The sequence below is a fragment of the Malaclemys terrapin genome, chromosome 11 (assembly GCF_027887155.1).
Source record: "Malaclemys terrapin pileata isolate rMalTer1 chromosome 11, rMalTer1.hap1, whole genome shotgun sequence".
NCBI lineage: Eukaryota > Metazoa > Chordata > Testudines > Emydidae > Malaclemys > Malaclemys terrapin.
The window spans coordinates 7,844,519-7,862,211 of NC_071515.1; the positions used below are offsets into that span (position 1 = coordinate 7,844,519).

General features: G+C 49.9%; 1 protein-coding gene and 1 pseudogene across 3 annotated transcripts in view; both read right to left on the minus strand.

The window, feature by feature from the left end:
• LOC128845295 (UDP-glucuronosyltransferase 1-6-like) overlaps positions 1 to 17,693 on the minus strand; it is a 130,119-nt gene that overhangs the window by 60,908 nt on the left and 51,518 nt on the right. The window lies entirely within an intron of this gene.
• On the minus strand, positions 12,662 to 13,500 carry LOC128845195 (UDP-glucuronosyltransferase 1-6-like; annotated as a pseudogene).

Genomic DNA, 17,693 nt, shown 5'->3' on the forward strand with positions numbered 1-17,693 from the left:
CATATCAGAGCTACTCTTTCTGGATGACAGATCCTGCAGTACTGTCCTCAACTGATGTGTCAGTAGAAGAGGTTTTAGAATAAACACGCCAATTAACATATGGATAAGGGTGATCCAGTTGATACAGAAAGCCTTTGACAAAGTCCCTCGCCAAGAGCTCTTAAGGAAACTATGTAGACATAGGATAAAGGGAAGGTCCTCTCATGGATCAGTGACTGGTTGAAAGATAGAAAACAAAGCATAAGAATAAATGGTCAGTTTTCACAATGGAGAGAGGTGGTGGGGGGGGTCCCTTAAGGAACTGTACAGGGTCCGGTGCTGTTCAACCTATTTATTAATGATGTGGAACAAGGGGTGAACAGTGAAATGGCAAAGTTTGCAGGAGACACAAAGCAGACTGGGGAATTAGAGTGCGTGACGCTGGCAGACCAGATGCCAACTCATACAAAGGCCCCTAGGCCTCACTGAACACTTACAAATGCATAGCTGGAAACCAGTCTGACTCACCTGTGTGTCAATACCAGGGGTCCTCAATGCGGTGCCTGTGGGTGCCATGGTGCCCGCCGGGGCGTCTAAGTGCGCCTGCATACTGGCTGGTGGCCGAGCATCCACCGAAATATCGCCTACAAGGAGCGACGTCAATAGGCGTCACTGCCGAAATGCCGCCAATTTTCGGCAGCATTTCGGCGGCGACGTCTCTGGATGACACTGCTTGTTGCCAAGCAGCATCATCCAGAGGCGTCGCCGCCAAAAATCGACGGCATTTCAGCGGCAACGCCTATTAACGTCGCCGCTTGTCGGTGGCATTTCGGCAGATATTCGTCCGCCGCCACGGTCCTCCATGGCTCGTTGTCTGGCACCCGCCAGACGAAGAATGTTGGGGACCACTGGTCAATACTATTAAAATAGATGTTAGAGTTATAAGAATGTGTTTAGAGTTTGAACTTTATGAAATGCTAGTGAGTTGCTGCCTTCATTAATCTCACTTATAATATCTGTATCCTATGTTATAAGGTAATAGTTAAGTGTTTTGCTCTGTAACTATGAAAGAGTTTGCTATAAAACTGTAAACCTGCCCAGTCAGGAGAGAAGCATTACTGAGTGTGAAATGCTAGTTTACCACAAGAGATGTAATCTCCTTCCCAACAAAAGAAGGCTTATAGACACCAGACAAACCATTGTGGCACATCAATGAACAAAAGACTTTGTTGATTGTTTCCCCACACCCATAAAGAGGGGAATGCACAAACTCTCATTCCATCACACCTTGAACTCTGGGGGAAGGGGAACTGAATATTATGACTTTTGGTGTAAGGGGCCATCTATCACAAAGGCAGGTTGGTGGCAAGATAGACTGGAGTGCCCAAGGGGACTGTCTGTGACTCCATGTTAGACTGTCCTAGCACTTGAGGAGTTTACACTTGATACTTGGTTGGTGAAACCTAAGTACAGAACTCACAATCAGCTTGGGGTTTGTGTCCTGGTGTGTAACAAACTGCATCTGGTACTCATGATTGTGAGCCACAGTCTAGACAGTCTGAGAGTGACCTCACAAAATTGGGTGACTGGGCAAAAAAAAAAAAAGGCAAATGAAAGTCAACACAGATAATTGCAAAGAAGTGCACATTTGGGAAAAAATATATATACATATACAATTATGGTTTGTAAGCTAGCTGTTATCACCCAAGAAAGAGATCTTGGGGTCTCTGTAGATAGCTCTCTGAAAATTTCCACTCAATGCACAGCATCGGTCAAAAAGGCTAATAGTGTGCTAGAAACTATTAGGAAAAGGTTAGGAAACAAGACAGAAAATATATATAAATCCATGGTGTGTCCAAACCTTGAATACTGCGTGCAGTTCTGGTTGCCCCATCTCAAAAAGGATTTAGTGGAACTAGAAAAGATTCAGAGAGGGGCAACAAAGATGATCAAGGGTATGAAACGGCTTTCATTAGCGGAGATATTAAAAAGATTAGGGTTGTTCAGCTTAGGAAAGAGATGACTAAGGGGGGATAAGACAGAGGTCTATTAAAATCATGACTGGTGTAGAAAAAGTGAATAGAGAAATGTTATTTACCCATTTCCCACAATACAAAAACCAGGGGTCGTGCAATCAAGTTAATAGGCAGCAGGTTTAATGCACAGAGGAGGAGGTACTTTTCGACACAACACACAAGTAAGCTGTGGAGCTCATTCCCATGGAATGTTGTGAAGACCAAAAGTATAACTGGGTTCACAAAGGAACTAGTTAAGTTCATGGAGAATAGGTCCATCAATGACTTTTAGCCAAGATGGTCAGATTCAACCCCATGCTAAGGGCAACCCGAGCCCTCTGACTACGAGAAGCCGAGAGTGAAAGATGGGTGGATCACTCAATAATTGCCCTATTCTGTTCACTCTCCCTGAAGCTCAAGAATGCCCCAATGTCAGAGACAGAATACTGGGCAAGGTGGACCATTGGGCTGATGCTGTATGGTAGCTCTTATGTGCTTATATGTGTTCTTTAGGTAGCGAATGCATAAGGATGCAGAAGAACCTCTTCCTGTGTTTAAGGCATTGTATACATTTCCCTACTATGATGCTTAGATTTCTCCAAGAGAAAACTGGTACCTAGTATAACAAGAACTATTTCCAATTGAGTTCATTCTGTTCGTGCTGAGCTGGGACATCCATTCTGAAGTGTCAACAGTACACAGAAGGAAGGAAGGAGAAACCCTGTCCCACACAGGAAAGTAGGCTAAAACCCTGGGACTATCCATTTATCTTTCTGAGGCCTGGTCTACACTACGAGTTTATGTCGACTTTAGCAGCGTTAAATCGAATTAAGCCTGGACACGTTCACACGACGAAGCCCTTTCTTTCGACTTAAAGAGCCCTTTAAACCGGTTTCTTTACTCCACCTCCGACGAGGGGATTAGCGATAAAATCGGCCTTAGCGGGTCGGAATTGGGGTAGTGTGGATGGAATTCGATGTTATTGGCCTCCGGGAGCTATCCCACAGTGCTTCATTGTGACCGCTCTGGACAGCACTCTCAACTCAGATGCACTGACCAGGTAGACAGGAAAAGGCCCGCGAACGTTTGAATTTCATTTCCTGTTTGCTCAGCGTGGAGAGCACAGGTGACCATGCAGAGCTCATCAGCACAGGTAACCGTGATGGAGTCCCAGGATCGCAAAAAAGCTCCATCGTGGACCGAATGGGAGGTACAGGATCTGCTCGCCATATGGGGAGATGAATCAGTGCTAGCTGAACTCCGAAGCAGTAAATGAAATGGCAAAATATTAGAAAAGGTCTCCAAGGCCATGAAGGACAGAGGCCATAACTGGGATGCACAGCAGTGCCGCGTGAAAATTAAGGAGCTACGGCAAGCCTACCACAAAGCCAGAGAAGCAAACGGAGGGTCTGGGGCAGAGCCACAAACTTGCTGCTTCTACGCAGAGCTGCATGCCATTCTAGGGGGTGCAGCCACCACTACCCCAACCATGTGCTATGACTCCCTCATTGGAGAAACACACAGGGAAGAGGGTTCGGGGAACAAGGAAGATGAGGATGGAGGTAATGTAGATAGCTCACAGCAGCAAGGAAGCGGAGAAACCGGTTTCCCCAACAGCCAGGATATGTTTATCACCCTGGACCTGGAACCAGTAACCCCCAAACTCACCCAAGGCGTGCTCCCAGATCCTGAGGGCACACCGGGAACCTCTGGTGAGTGTACCTTTGTAAATATTACACATGGTTTAAAAGCAAGCATGTTTAATGATTAATGATTAATTTACCCTGGCAATCGCGGCCAGTACAGCTACCAGAAAAGTCTGTTAACGTGTTTGGGGATGGAGTGGAAATCCTTCAGGGACATCTCCAGAAAGCTCTCCTTCATGTACTCCCAAAGCCTTTGCAAAAGGTTTCTGGGGAGGACTGCCTTATCCCGTCTGCCATGGTAGGACACTTTACCACGCCAGGCCAGTAGCACGTAGTCTGGAATCATTGCATAACAAAGCATTGTAGCGTATGGTCCCAGTGTTTGCTGGCATGCAGACAATATCCATTCCTTATCGCTCTTTGTTATCCTTAGGAGAGTGATATCATTCACGGTCACATGGTTGAAATGGGGCGATTTTATTAAGGGGACATTCAGAGGTGCCCGTTCCTGCTCTGCTGAACAAAAATGTTCCCCACTGTTAGCCACGCGGTGGGGGGAGGGGTGAAGTGGTCATCCCGGAGAATTGGGTGTGGGTGGGGAGGGGGGTTAGTTGGGTTTGTGCTGCATGTTAACCCGGAAACCGCAGCCCCTCCTTTTACATTGCAAACCCATTTTAAATGGCCAACCCAATTCATGCTTGATATGGGAAATGAGGGCGCTGCTGTTTGAAACCATTCCCATATGTTAAGAAGGTTAAAAAAGCCAAAAGACTGTGGCTTACCATGGCTGCCTGCAAGCCGAAATCTGTTGCCTGGCACTGCGTGAGTGATCTCTCACACGAAACCGGCAGGCCCTCACTATAAGAGGAAAAATGCGACCTTGTAACGAAAGCACATGTGCTGTGTAATGTGAACAGCAAAATTTAACTTGAAAGAGTGTACCCATTGTTCTCTAAAATGTGTCTTTTTTAACCACCTCTCCCTTCTCCTCCACCAGCTGTAAATGTTTCTCCTTCACAGAGGCTAGTGAAGATTAGAAAGAGAAAACGGAGGACGTGGGACGATATGTTCACGGAGCTCCAGATGTCCTCCACGCTGAAAGAGCACAGCAGAATGCATGGAGGCAGTCAATGTCAGACTACAGAAAAGCACAATATGAACAATAGGAGAGGTGGCGGGCTGAATCGTGGGCTGAACAGAGCAAGTTGCAGGCTGAAGAGGATAGGTGGCGTCAGCTTGCAGACAGAAGGCAAGAGTCGATGCTCCGGCTGCTGGAGCATCAAACTGATATGCTCCAGCGTATGGTTGAGCTGCAGGAAAGGCAGCAGGAGCAGAGACCGCCGCTACAGCCCCTGTGTAACCAACAGTCCTCCCCAAGTTCCATAGCCTCCTCATCCAGACGCCCAAGAACACAGTGGGGGGGGCCTCCGGCCACCCAGTCACTCCACCCCAGATGATTGCCCGAGCATCAGAAGGCTGGCCTTCAATAAGAGTTAAAGTTTTAAACTGCAGTGTGTCCTTTTCCTTCCCTCCTCCCCAACCCATCCCGGGATACCTTGGCAATTATCCCCCTAGTTGTGTGATGAATTAATAAAGAATGCATGAATGTGAAGTAACAATGACTTTATTGCCTCTGCAAGCAGTGCTCGAAGTGGGGAGGGGAAAGTGGTGTGGTTGGTTTACAGGGAAGTAGAGTGAACCGGGTGGGGGGGGGGTGGAGGGTTCATCAAGGAGAAACAAACAGAAGTTTCACACCATAGCCTGGCCAGTCACAAAACTCGTTTTCAAAGTTTCTCTGATGCGCACCGCGCCCTGCTGTGCTCCTCTAACCACCCTGGTGTCTGGCTGCGCGTAATCAGCAGCCAGGCGATTTGCCTCAACCTCCCACCCCGCCATAAATGTCTCCCCCTTACTCTCACAGATAGTGTGGAGCGCACAGCAAGAGCAATAACAATGGGGATATTCTTTTCGCTGAGGTCTGAGCGAGTCAGTAAGCTGTGCCAGCGCGCTTTTAAACGTCCAAATGCACATTCCACCACCATTCGGCACTTGCTCAGCCTGTAGTTGAATAGGTCCTGACTACTCTCCAGGCTGCCTGTGTACGGCTTCATGAGCCATGGCATTAAGGGGTAGGCTGGGTCCCCAAGGATCACGATAGGCATTTCAGTATCCCCAATGGTTACTTTCTGGTCCGGGAAGAAAGTCCCTTCCTCCAGCTTTCGAAACAGACCAGAGTGCCTGAAGACGCAAGCATCATGTACCTTTCCCAGCCATCCCACGTTGATGTTGGTGAAACGTCCCTTGTGATCCACCAGGGCTTGCAGCAGCATTGAAAAGTACCCCTTGCAGTTTAGGTACTCGGTGGCTTGGTGCTCCGGTGCCAAGATAGGGATATGGGGTCCGTCTATGGCCCCACCACAGTTTGGGAATCCCATTGCAGCAAAGCCATCCACTATGGCCTGCACGTTTCCCAGAGTCACTATCCTTGATATCACCAGGTCTTTCATTGCCCTGGCAACTTGGATCACAGCAGCCCCCACAGTAGATTTGCCCACTCCAAATTGATTCCCGACTGACCGGTAGCTGTCTGGCGTTGCAAGCTTCCACAGGGCTATCGCCACTCGCTTCTCAACTGTGAGGGCTGCTCTCATCCTGGTATTCTGGCGCTTCACGGCAGGGGAAAGCAAGTCACAAAGTTCCATGAAAGTGCCCTTACGCATGCGAAAGTTTCGCAGCCACTGGGAATCGTCCCACACCTGCAGCACGATGCAGTCCCACCAGTCTGTGCTTGTTTCCCGGGCCCAGAATCAGTGTTCCACGGCATGAACCTGCCCCAGTAACACCATGATTTCCACATTGCTGGGGCCTGTACTTTGTGAGAGGTCTATGTCCATGTCAATTTCCTCATCACTCTCGTCGCCGCGCTGCAATCGCCTCCTTGGCTGGTCCTGGTTTTGCTTTGGCATGTCCTGGCTCTGCGTATACTCCAGGACAATGCCCGTGGTGTTCACAGTGCTCATAATTGCCACGGTGATCTGAGCGGGCTCCATGATCCCAGTGCTAGCTATGGTGCCTGGTCTGAAAAAAGGCGCGAAACTAGTATCTGACGGACCAGGGGAAGGAGGGAGGGAGGGAGGGAGGGCCGAGTGACGACATGGCGTACAGGTACAGGGAATTAAAATCAAGAAAGGTGGCTGTGCATCAGGGAGAAACACAAACAACTGTCACACAGAATGTGTCCCCCCCCCGCCCAAAGATTAAACTCAAAACCCTGGGTTTAGCAGGCCGTTGATTTCACGGAGGGAGGGGGAAGCAAATGAATACAGAACAAATCTATTTTTTACATCTTAAGCTGGCAGACGACGGTGCAGCATGACTGATAGCCCTCGGCATCTTCTGGGTGCTTGGCAGAAAATACTGGGCGCTTGGCAGAAAATAGCATACTACGACTGATAGCCATCATCATCAAGACTGCCCAGGGTGCCTATGATTGACAGCCACTGCAGTACGACGACGACGGATACCAGTCGTAATATACCATCTTCTACCAAAAGGCAAGGGGCTGCTGTTGTGTGCAATGCAGCCTCACGTCTGCCAGCCCCACGTCTGCCAGCACCCAGATCGCTGATGAAGGCTACCAGTCATACTGCACCATCTACTGCCAAAAGGCAATTAGCTGCTGCTGTGTAGCAATGCAGTACCACGTCTGCCGGCACCCAGAAGATATATGTTGACAGTGAGCTGAGCTGAGCGGGCTCCATGCTTGGTGTGGTATGTTGCCTACACAGGTAACCCAAGTGAAAAGACGCGAATTGATTGTCTGCCGTTGCTCTGACGGAGGGGGAGGTGCCTGACGACATGTACCCAGAACCACCCGCGACACTGTTTTGCATCATTCAGGCATTGGGATCTCAACCCAGAATTCCAATGGGCGGCGGAGACTGCGGGAATTGTGGGATAGCTACCCACAGTGCAATGCTCCGGAAGTCGATGCTAGCCTCGGTACTGTGGACACGATCCGCCGACTTCATGCACTTAGAGCATTTTATGTGGGGACACACACAATCGGCTGTATACAACCGATTTCTAGAAAACCGGCTTCTATAAATTCGACCTAATTTCGTAGTGTAGACATACCCTAAATATTTATCCTGTGTCGCTTACCTTTCTGCCAAAGAGATGCTTGAAACCAACATTTGATTGCCAAAAGCTGAAACACAACTGGCTTTTCACGTGTCTTTTTCAGTCCTCTGACTTGTGCCCAAAATAAAGCTTCTCCACTCTGCAGCGTTATCTGTATTTCCCCTCTGCTTGTTTTTTGTCCCTATCCACAGTGCTTTGTCTGAATTGCATAACCCCACTGACCTTTCCCCTGCTCTGACTTTATCTCAGTCATTCCAAATCAGCATATGTACCATCACCTGCCTGGGTGATTCCTCCACCAGGTCACTGCCTCTACTACTTGTATTTGCTTCATCACTTTAATGGCTCCAGCCAGGAGGGGCAGCAATTGCGAAAGCATGAACGTGCTTGTGAAAGAAGCGCACAAAGGCATGATGGAGACTGGCACTGCTGATGGGGAAAGAAGACACAGTAAATACAAATGCCGAGACCTAGGAAGAGGATAAGTTGTGAAGGCCCTTAAAGGTGAAGGCAAGGTGCTTGTATCTGATATGGTGAAGAGGGAGTCAGTGAAAGGACTCCTTGAGTGAGGTGACCTGCTCAAAAATGATGGGCAGCAGCTTTTTGTGTGGACCTGCATGGGGTGACTTAGGTTTCAGGAAGAGCAGAGGAGGAGGAGAATCCAGTAGCCAGATGGGAGGTAATGAGGCCCTGGATGTGATTTTTAGTGGTGTGGGTAGAGAGAAAGGGCTGAATCTCAGAGATGCTGTGGAAGAAGCAGCAACAGCATGATTTAGCATGACCTGGATGTGTGGTTCTAGAGAGGGGACTAATCTGAGAGAATTGTCATGTTGCTACCAGTGAGAGTGGAAGAGGGGAATGCTTCAAGGGGTGGAAGAGAGCAGTTTGGTTTTAACCATGCTAAGGTTAAGCTGATGGTGAGACCTCACTGAGACGCAGAGAGACAGGCCGAGATGTGGGATTGGATGGAGGGGGACAGGTCAGGAGTAGACAGACAGATTTTTAATTAACGATGTATAACTGTTAATTAAAGCCAAGTAAGTAGATACAGTCACCCAAAGAAAGAGTGTAGAGCAGGGGTGGGCAAACTACAGCCCATGGGCCGGATCTGGCCCACCAGCTGTTTTAATCCAGCCCTTGAGCTCCTGCTGGGTAATGGGATCTGGGGCTTGCCCCGCTCCGGTGCTCCAGCTGGGGAGCAGGTTCAGGGGCTGCTCCACACGGCTCCCAGAAGCCGCGCCATGGCCCCCCTCCAATGTTTCAACGCGCCGGTGCTCCAGCCAGGGAGTAGGGTCAGGGGCTATTCCATGCAGCTCCCAGAAGCCACGCCATGGCCCCCCTTGGGCTCCTACATATAGGGGCACCCAGGAGGCTCCACTCTGCACACTGTCCCCACCCCAAGCACCGCCCCCATAGCTCCCATTGGCAGGGAACCTTGGCCAATGGGAGCTGCAGGGGAGGTGCCTGCAGATGGGGCAGCGTGCAGAGCCGCCTGGCCGCGCCTCCGCTTAGGAGCCAGAGAAGAGACAAGGTAAGCACCGCCCGGAGCCTGCACCCCTGAGCCTCACCCCACACCCCAACCCCCTGCCCCAGCCCTGATCCCCCTCCTGCCCTCCAAACCCCTCAATCCCAGCCTGCAGCACCCTCCTGCAGCACCAAACCCCTCATCCCCAGCCCCACCCCAGAGCCTGCACCCCCAGCCGGAGCCTGCACCCCTTCCTGCATCCCAACCCCCTACCCCAGCCCTGATCCCCCTCCCACCCTCCGAACTCCTTGGTCCCAGCCCAGAGCACCCTCCAACACCCCAAACTCCTTATCCCCAGCCCCACCCCAGACCCCACACCCCCCAGCTGGAGCCCTCCCCCCCGCCCTGCACCCCACCCCCCAGCCTGGAGCCCCCTCCTGCACCCTGAACTCCTAATTTCTGGCCCCACTCTGGAGCCCGCACCCCCAACCAGAGCCCTCACCCCCTCCCACACCTCCAACCCCAATTTTGTGAGCTTTCATAGCCCACCATACAATTGCTATTCCCAGATGTGGCCCATGGGCCAAAAAAGTTTGCCCATCCCTGGTGTACAGGACAGGAGAAGAGGAGGTGGCCAGTGATCAAGCTCATTGGGACTCACAGGTGACTGATATGCAGTATCCCCTCAGGAGGGTGGAACTAGGGTGACCAGATGTCCCAATTTTATAAGGACAGTCCCGATATTTGGGGCTTTGTCTTATATAAGTGGCTATTACACACACATACACTCCATCCCGATTTTTCACCCTTGCTATCTGGTCACCCTAGGTGGAACTGAGGCATTTCAGCTGCATCAGTCGAACAGTGATTGTAGTACTGCTCTCCTGAGCTTGGCATCTGACCTAGCGGCTAAGTCTAAGGCACAGTGCTTGACAAAGGCCCATGCGTTACTCCATGTTGCTGCCTTGCAGATCTCTGATATTAGCACATTTCTGAAGCAGGCAGAGGATGGTGCTTGTGCTTTGGTGGAAGGAGCCTTGATGTTCAGTAGGAGAGGTATGCCAGGCAGCTGATACTGCAGCGAGATACACTGTGTTCTCCATCTCTGGGAGGAGATGGCCTGGCTGTGGCTACATACAGACAGGGTCACATTGTGAATGTCTTCATCTTGTTAATATAATAAAGCAAAATCCTGGATACATTCAATGTGTGCAACTCCTTTTCTCCCAGTGTTGAGTGTGGCTTTGAGAAGAAAACAGTCAGGTTGCATGATTGTGTTAGATGAAATTCTGAGACCACCGTGTCCCTATGAATGACTTATGTGGGGTACAGCCATAAGTGCCAAGTGCTCACTCGCTCTTCAGGATGACATCATAGCCGCTAGGATGACTGTCATCCCAGGGAGGTGGTGTAAGGAACATTCTGAGAGAGGTTCTAATGGACGTTCCATGAGCTTCAGGAGAAGGATGCTGAGGTCCCAGGCAGGAGTATGTTCTCTGGCTCTCTGTCTTGGCACTCAGTTGGTGTCCTCTTCCTTTGGTGAGGCAGTAGTGAACCATTTTCTGTCAGGACCTGGTGTGTAAATTGCCAGGGACTGTAGTGTGGAAGGTCCTGAGGGAGGCAGTCTGAAGAAGGCCACAGGGCTGGAATTAATCCCAGTAGTGAGCCCTGGAGAGGGGTGAAGCATAGGGAGGCAGTCCTGAGCAGTCAGCATTCCCGCTGAGAAAGGAGGAGCTGGGAGGAGCTCGGGAGAAGCCAGAGGCCTGGGAACCAGAGGAGAGGCTGTGTTAAGCACAGGCTAGAGGGAAGCAGCACAAGGGGCTTGGCAGTAGGAAGTGGCCCCCCCACTTTTACACAGGTTCTGGAGCTTCCACCCGGGGATTTTGAGATCTTGTGCATCACAGACTTCATGACTGTTGAGGTGGTCAGAGTCGAAGTCCCCAGTCACAACTCCGTCATGTCCTCTGCATCTTTTGTTGCCTGATCCTTGGGCGGGATGTGTTGGCTGATGCTGATCTCTCCAGCTCTGCTCTGGTCATAATGGTCACCTCTAGGTCTGAAGTGAACTGCATGGATTACTGTAGAGGATGTAATTTAAGCCAGGTGTCCCTGGACTTGCAGATCCTGGAAGAAAAGGCTTAGACACAAAGCACTTAGCCAGGATGTGGCTCTCCCCTAGGCAGAGAAAAAAGTGTCTCTGTAAGTTCCTGATGGGGATCGGCCCATCACAAGATGGGCAGTGTTTGAATCCTGAGGGTTTGGATTCTGCCACAAGGCTTGGTGGTTGGCGTGATGCACCTCACCCCTAGAAGAGGAAGCCGATCAGGTCTTGGAAGAAAGCAGCAGGTCAGACACTGTCTGGATTCCGTCTCACTGCCCTGACCGTAAGAGGGAACTCGGGGAAGGACAGGACTGTCCCTTATGTCCTTGCTTGGGAGCATGAGCCTGATCAGCTCCAACAGACCCTGCTGTTCTAACACCCTACAATCTCACACTGGGATACACACAGACACCTTCTCACACAAGAACAAGGAGACAGAGTTGCAGAGAAAAAAGCTTCAAGAAAGAAAGTGTGATCAACAGAGACAGAAGGCAGCTGAGAGCTCAAGGAGGCTAAGGATGAGGTGAAAGCCCAGGGATCTGTCTTGGAAGAAGCCACTAGCGACTTTAGAGAGAGCAGTTTCAGTGGAGTGGTTGGAGAGTGTTTAAGTTAAACTGGAAGAAAGGAACTTCACCCTGTGAAAGAAAGAAAGGCGGTGGAGTAACAGCTGAGGATGGAGCTGGATTCAAGGGGAGTTTCTTATGATGGGGCGGACCAAAGCAGACCTGCATTGGAGGGAAAGGAACTGGAGCAGAGTGAGAGGTTGAGAAGGAGGAGAAGGGATGACAATGGTACAAGTTCGATCAGGAGGTGGAGGAAATGGTCTCACTGGGGCAGGTGGAAGGGCTGACCCACCACTTCTGCCGACACAACATTCCAGACAGCTGTGGACTTTCACTTTCTTTGAGCATGTTCCTTTTTGAAACTTATAAATGTCAGTTACAAAGTCTGGTTTAATTTACAACAGAGAAAATCTATGGCCAGTTAATGTCCAGATTCACACTTCTGCACAACAGCGAACTTTAGCTCACCTACTTTTTCATAAAGCTTGAATTATGGATCTTTGTTTGGTAATATTGCTTAGACTTTTAATTTATGTTAAGGCAATACAGTTTGTCACTAGCAAGAGAAAATCATTTGGAGTCTGATTCACATTCAATGCAGGCAGCATCCTATTTTGTATTTTGTGTGGAGAGCCAGGGAGGAGGGTGTGTAAATTAGGCACATTACAATGAGCTATAATGCCCATTGCTCATCTACAGCTTTTTCCACAGAAAAAATATCAAAATGAAAGTGCAAACACAAAACAGAATCACTGGACATACCAGAGATAGGTTCTTCCCTCCTCACAGTTTATGCCTCCGATGAAGACCATGTTGGGCACCACTGGTCTGGGATACTTAAATACAAAGTCGTATCTCAGTAGCCATATGGAGCCATTTCTGTAAAATGTTGGTAAGTGCACATCTCTCTGGAGAAACTTTGAAGCAATGTATTTGGTATACAAATCCTTAAACAATGGTGTGTCTAAAGAGCTAACCAGTAGGTTTACCACTCACTGGGAACAAGTAATGTGGTCTGTGTAGCTGGTATAACATCTTGGGACATAGGGAATAGGGTTTGGAGATTTACAGATTGCATGCTCTAAACTGCATGGAAATCCACGAAAGAAGTACATGGAAGGGATGGACAGATATTCTCCCAAGATCACCCCACATGGCAAAGCTGGGTCTGTGAAGAGTGCATCAAATTTACTCTCTTCCAAGTATCGTATGATTTCTCTGTTCTGCAGGAGGCTGTCACAGTTGTAGAAGAACAAATCCAGTACAAACATGATGCTGCTGTATGCTTCTATGATCATAGTAGGGAAAGAGACCTCATCAAAGGGCTGGTTAGTAAACAAATGAAGATGACGGCCTATCTCTTCCTGGGTGTAAGGTACAGCATACATTTTCCTTTTGACTTCGGGAGCAAGCACTACTATTTCATGCCCTTTCTCACTGAGCTTCTCCACTATGCACGCATGCTGAGCCAGTGACTTCCTTCTTGAGGGATCACCAGCAGCCGCCCACCTTCCACAAACCCCAAGGAGAGTAAGAAAAGAAAAATCCCTGCAGCAAATGAGTAAAAAGTGGGAAACAATGGAGCCATCTCAAAGCTGGAAGAGGATGCTTTGTCTCTACAGATGTTGCAAACTTCTTTTTATAGCTGAACTAACACAACTCAGAGTTTACACTGCTTGCAACCTTATTTGAATTTACTCACGTATTTTTAATCTCTACTAAGGTAGCACAACAAAAACTTGCCACCTCTAGTGGAATTATTCTATCTTTGGATTTACCAGTACCAGTCCCATTCAAGGAACTTATCTTTGTTTTACTCATTAACTTAATGTCCATTTCTCTACACTGAATTGAATAGGCGACTTCTGACCTCTGGTCCCAATCTGTGCCAGTCAGTGTGAGTCAGCACATTGCATCACCCAGAGGTGTCTTTGTGGTTGTTGGTCATTCATAGACTAGATCAGCAAAAGTAGTGATCTGGGTTTGTGCCAGTGTGATGCAAAAAAACCCTAATGACCCTGTGTTGGCAGCAATTGCTGTCTTCAAACAGTGGAGATTTTGAATTGGGTTGGATTGCTAGATTCTTCTGTCCTTCATAAAGAATTGTCCACTTTGTAACAGGAATTGTGTAGGCCATCAGCATCCTCTGTTGTGTTACTAAGCTCCTTTTCTGATTGTTTGTTGGCCAGGGCAAATACTAATACAGCCACAAGGCTACATACAACACAATTGCATTCACCTTGTACTATGCCTCAGGTATTAGAGGCTAGGCCAGTCTTCATGCCCTTTCATTCCTTGGCATCTCCGCTGGGAGTGACAGACTATTAATGAGACTAATAGAGTGCCAATTATATTCAGGATGTGGACACCGTAGGAACTATACTGCCCACACATGACATTTAATAGCCACATCAAGGTAAAATCTTTCCTGCCCAGGCTGTGATCTCATCAGCTCGCACAAGCTGATCATGTCAATATTAGAAAAGGGTAGGGTTACCATATTTAGTGCCTCCGAAAGGAGGACACTCCACGGGGCCCCAGCCCCGCCCCAACTCCGCCCCCTCCCCAAAGTCTCCGCCCCCTCCCCTGCTTCCCGCGAACATTTGAGTCACGGGAAGCCTGAAGCAGGTAAGAGGGGGCGTGGGGGGAGGAGGCGCGGCCCACCCCCGGCACCGCACCGCCGGTCCCCAGCCCGGCCCCCGGCACCGCCGGCCCGTCCCCTCAGCCCCCGGCCCGGCCCGGCCCGGCACCGCTGGCCGAGCCCCCGAGCTCCTGGCCCGGCCCCGCCGGCCCGGCCCCCGAGCCCCCGGCCCATCCCGGCACCGCCGGCCCGGCCCCGGAGCCCCCGGCCCGGCCCGGCACCGCTGGCCCGGCCCCGGAGCCCGAGCCCCCGGCCCGGCACCGCATGTCCCGATTTTCCCGGACATGTCCGGCTTTTTGGGATTTCCCCCGGACGGGGATTTGGAGCCCAAAAAGCCGGACATGTCCGGGAAAATCCGGATGTATGGTAACCCTAGAAAAGGGAAGCTCCAAAGAATGCCCAGGTTACTGAAGGAAGAGATGTTGGTAATTCAGTGTGTGCCACTGTGACAGGGTACACAGACCCCATGCTGATGGAGAGGGGCTTACCGAGATCCTGTGGGCCTGATCAGCCCCACCCCTAACACCTATACAAGGTGACAAGCCAGGAGGGAGGAGACAGTTGAGGAAAACCCCAGCTCAGCGGTGGCTGACTGGGAGAGGGAGAGGCCCTCTTGAGCTACTCCCGGGAAGGAAGGCCTTGCTGGGGCCAGGGTCTAACCAGAGGTTGCTTTGAAGCTGCCTGGAAGGAAGGCCCAGCTGGGGCTGGAACCTAACAGGAGACTCCTAAGGGCTGGAGCCACCTTGGGAAGGTCAGCCTGGTGAGAGAACTTTTGTGACTTTGGTTCCTCATAACTAGTTTCCTAACTTCCTCACACTGTGAGGAAGGCCTAGCTGCAGGTCAAGGTAGGCGGCAGCTGGGGATGCAGCAGAGATTCTGAACAAACAGACCTCACTTGCTTCATATAGGGCCCCTGGGCTGCAACCCAAAGCAGAGGGCAGGCCTGCCTTCCCCTACTGACCCACCTAGGATGGGGACATGAGGATCCCAGCACCGAGGGCTGGTAGGCCCACAAAGCCTGACGTTCGGCTGAACCTCCGGTGTGACGCTGCCACTCTAGTGCCATGCTGGACTCAAGTTTCCCCAGATGGGGCAAGACTAAAAGTGGCCTGGCTGAAGGACCAAGTCACAGGAAGGGGCAGAGCCAGAGCTGCTGTCAGGAGGGAATACCGGAGGAGGAGAGTAGCTACAGCATGCCCTGCCATAGGGGGGGTGCACCTGCTCTGAGTAGACTCTTCCACAGCTACTTATCTTTGTGAGCCTGCACCAGTGTCCTAGCATGCGACCACTGTGCTGCTATTAGTGCCATCGTTTCATTGTGATGTATAGCCAAGGGCCTGGCCAGCCCTAGCCATTAAAGTCTGTATTTTTGCAAACCTATTCAAATCCCATTTGGACTTATTATGTTCTGCTCACTTTAAATTCCCCTTTGTGGTAACAATAGTCTAACAATAGACTTTCATTTTCTGCCCCAAACTGGTTTGTGATGTTCTTGTATGCTGTTAAATCGCTTCCATGCTCCATCATAGAGGTGGCTGCACTGAACTGGTAGGCAAAGTGAATCTTGCACATATATTGCTATGGAGTTTGCAAAGCACTTAGAGATCCTTTTGTATGAAGGGCGTTATGATGTAAAATACTGTATTATTCATGTCTGGAATTTCAATTTCTTGGACTCCAATTCAGACAACACATGGATCTGTGAAACTTCTAATAAGCTCTGCCTGACCTTTAGAATGCCTGGCTGTGGCTGTAAACAGACAGAACATCTTGGTCTGGCTAATACAATAAAGCAAAGCCCTGGATACCTCCAGTGTGTTCAACCTCTGTTCTGCTGGTGCTGAGTGTGGCTTCAAAAAGAAAACAGGTTGATTGAATGTGTTAGATGAAGGTCTGAGACCACCTTAGGAATGAACTTCAGGTGTCCCTCTGTATGTCATATGGGGAGTTCAGCCATAAGTGCCTGGCGCTCACTCACATTCATGGATGACGTGATAGCTGCTACGATGACTGTCTGCAGAGTGAAGTGAGGTATGGAGCATTCTGAGCGAGGTGCCAATGCAAGCTCCGCAAGCCCCAGGTGAGGAGGAGGTCCCAGGCAGGAGTAGATTCTCTAGCTCTCAGTTTTGGACCTAAGATAGTGCCCTCTGCCTTTGGTGAGACTGATACTTGTACCATTTTCTGTCAGGACCTGGTGTGTAAATTCTCAGGGACTGCTTGAGTCCTTGGGGGCAGTGGGAGCACTTTGTCTGTTCTCTGGCTCAAGAGCTCCATACTCTTGAAAGGTATCCTACTGCAGTCTGTACTTCCCAAGTTTTGAGCAATGCTCAGAACCAAGATCCTCTCCCATGCAAGGTAATTGTATTTCCTAGAGTCATAGATATGTAGAGAAGCCAGGGACCTTGAGAAGTTCATCAAGTCCAGCCCGCTGTTGAACATTGCCTGCTAGCTTGCCACTCAAAGCTGCAGCAAAGCTGATGAATATGTCATGAATATGTCATGCAGCCACAAGGCCCTTTTGATTTTTCTAGTATTGCAGAAACAACCACAAACATGGTTTGGGTGGGTGTAGAAGTACTGAAAGCCCTTTGGGAACACTTAATGCCTCTTCTCCACTCACTTGGAGGTGAGAAGAAGAGTGGCTGGCACTAGTTCCAGGATCCCTTCATTAAGGGGGAGGAAGATCCTAGACAGCACCATCACACTCAGAATGTTAAAAAGCTTTAGGAAATTTTCCCATATGAATGTAGTCACAATGCCAGGGTCCTCGTGATTCGGGACAGAATGTCTGGCTTTAAATCATTGGAATGAGGCTGGGGTCAATGCCTCATCCAGCAATGAGGAGAATTCTTTGGATCAAGATAGGGGTGCTTGTTGTCACCCCTCTGTGTTGTCACCCTTCTCCCATGGGCCCACATCCAGTTCTGGTTTGAATGGCTTAGCCAGCAATGTCACAGAGTTTGGAATCTCCTTCTCTTCCTAGCAGCACTGGTGGGACAGGGGAGGAAAGTCCCTGTAAGGGCAGTATGGCCTAGACAGATTGCCATATGTGTACTAGTCTAGCTGAGATTGCATGGTCCAGTGTTACCTCATGGCATTTGGGGTGGCACTTTAAACAGGGGCTCCCCAATACCCTCCTT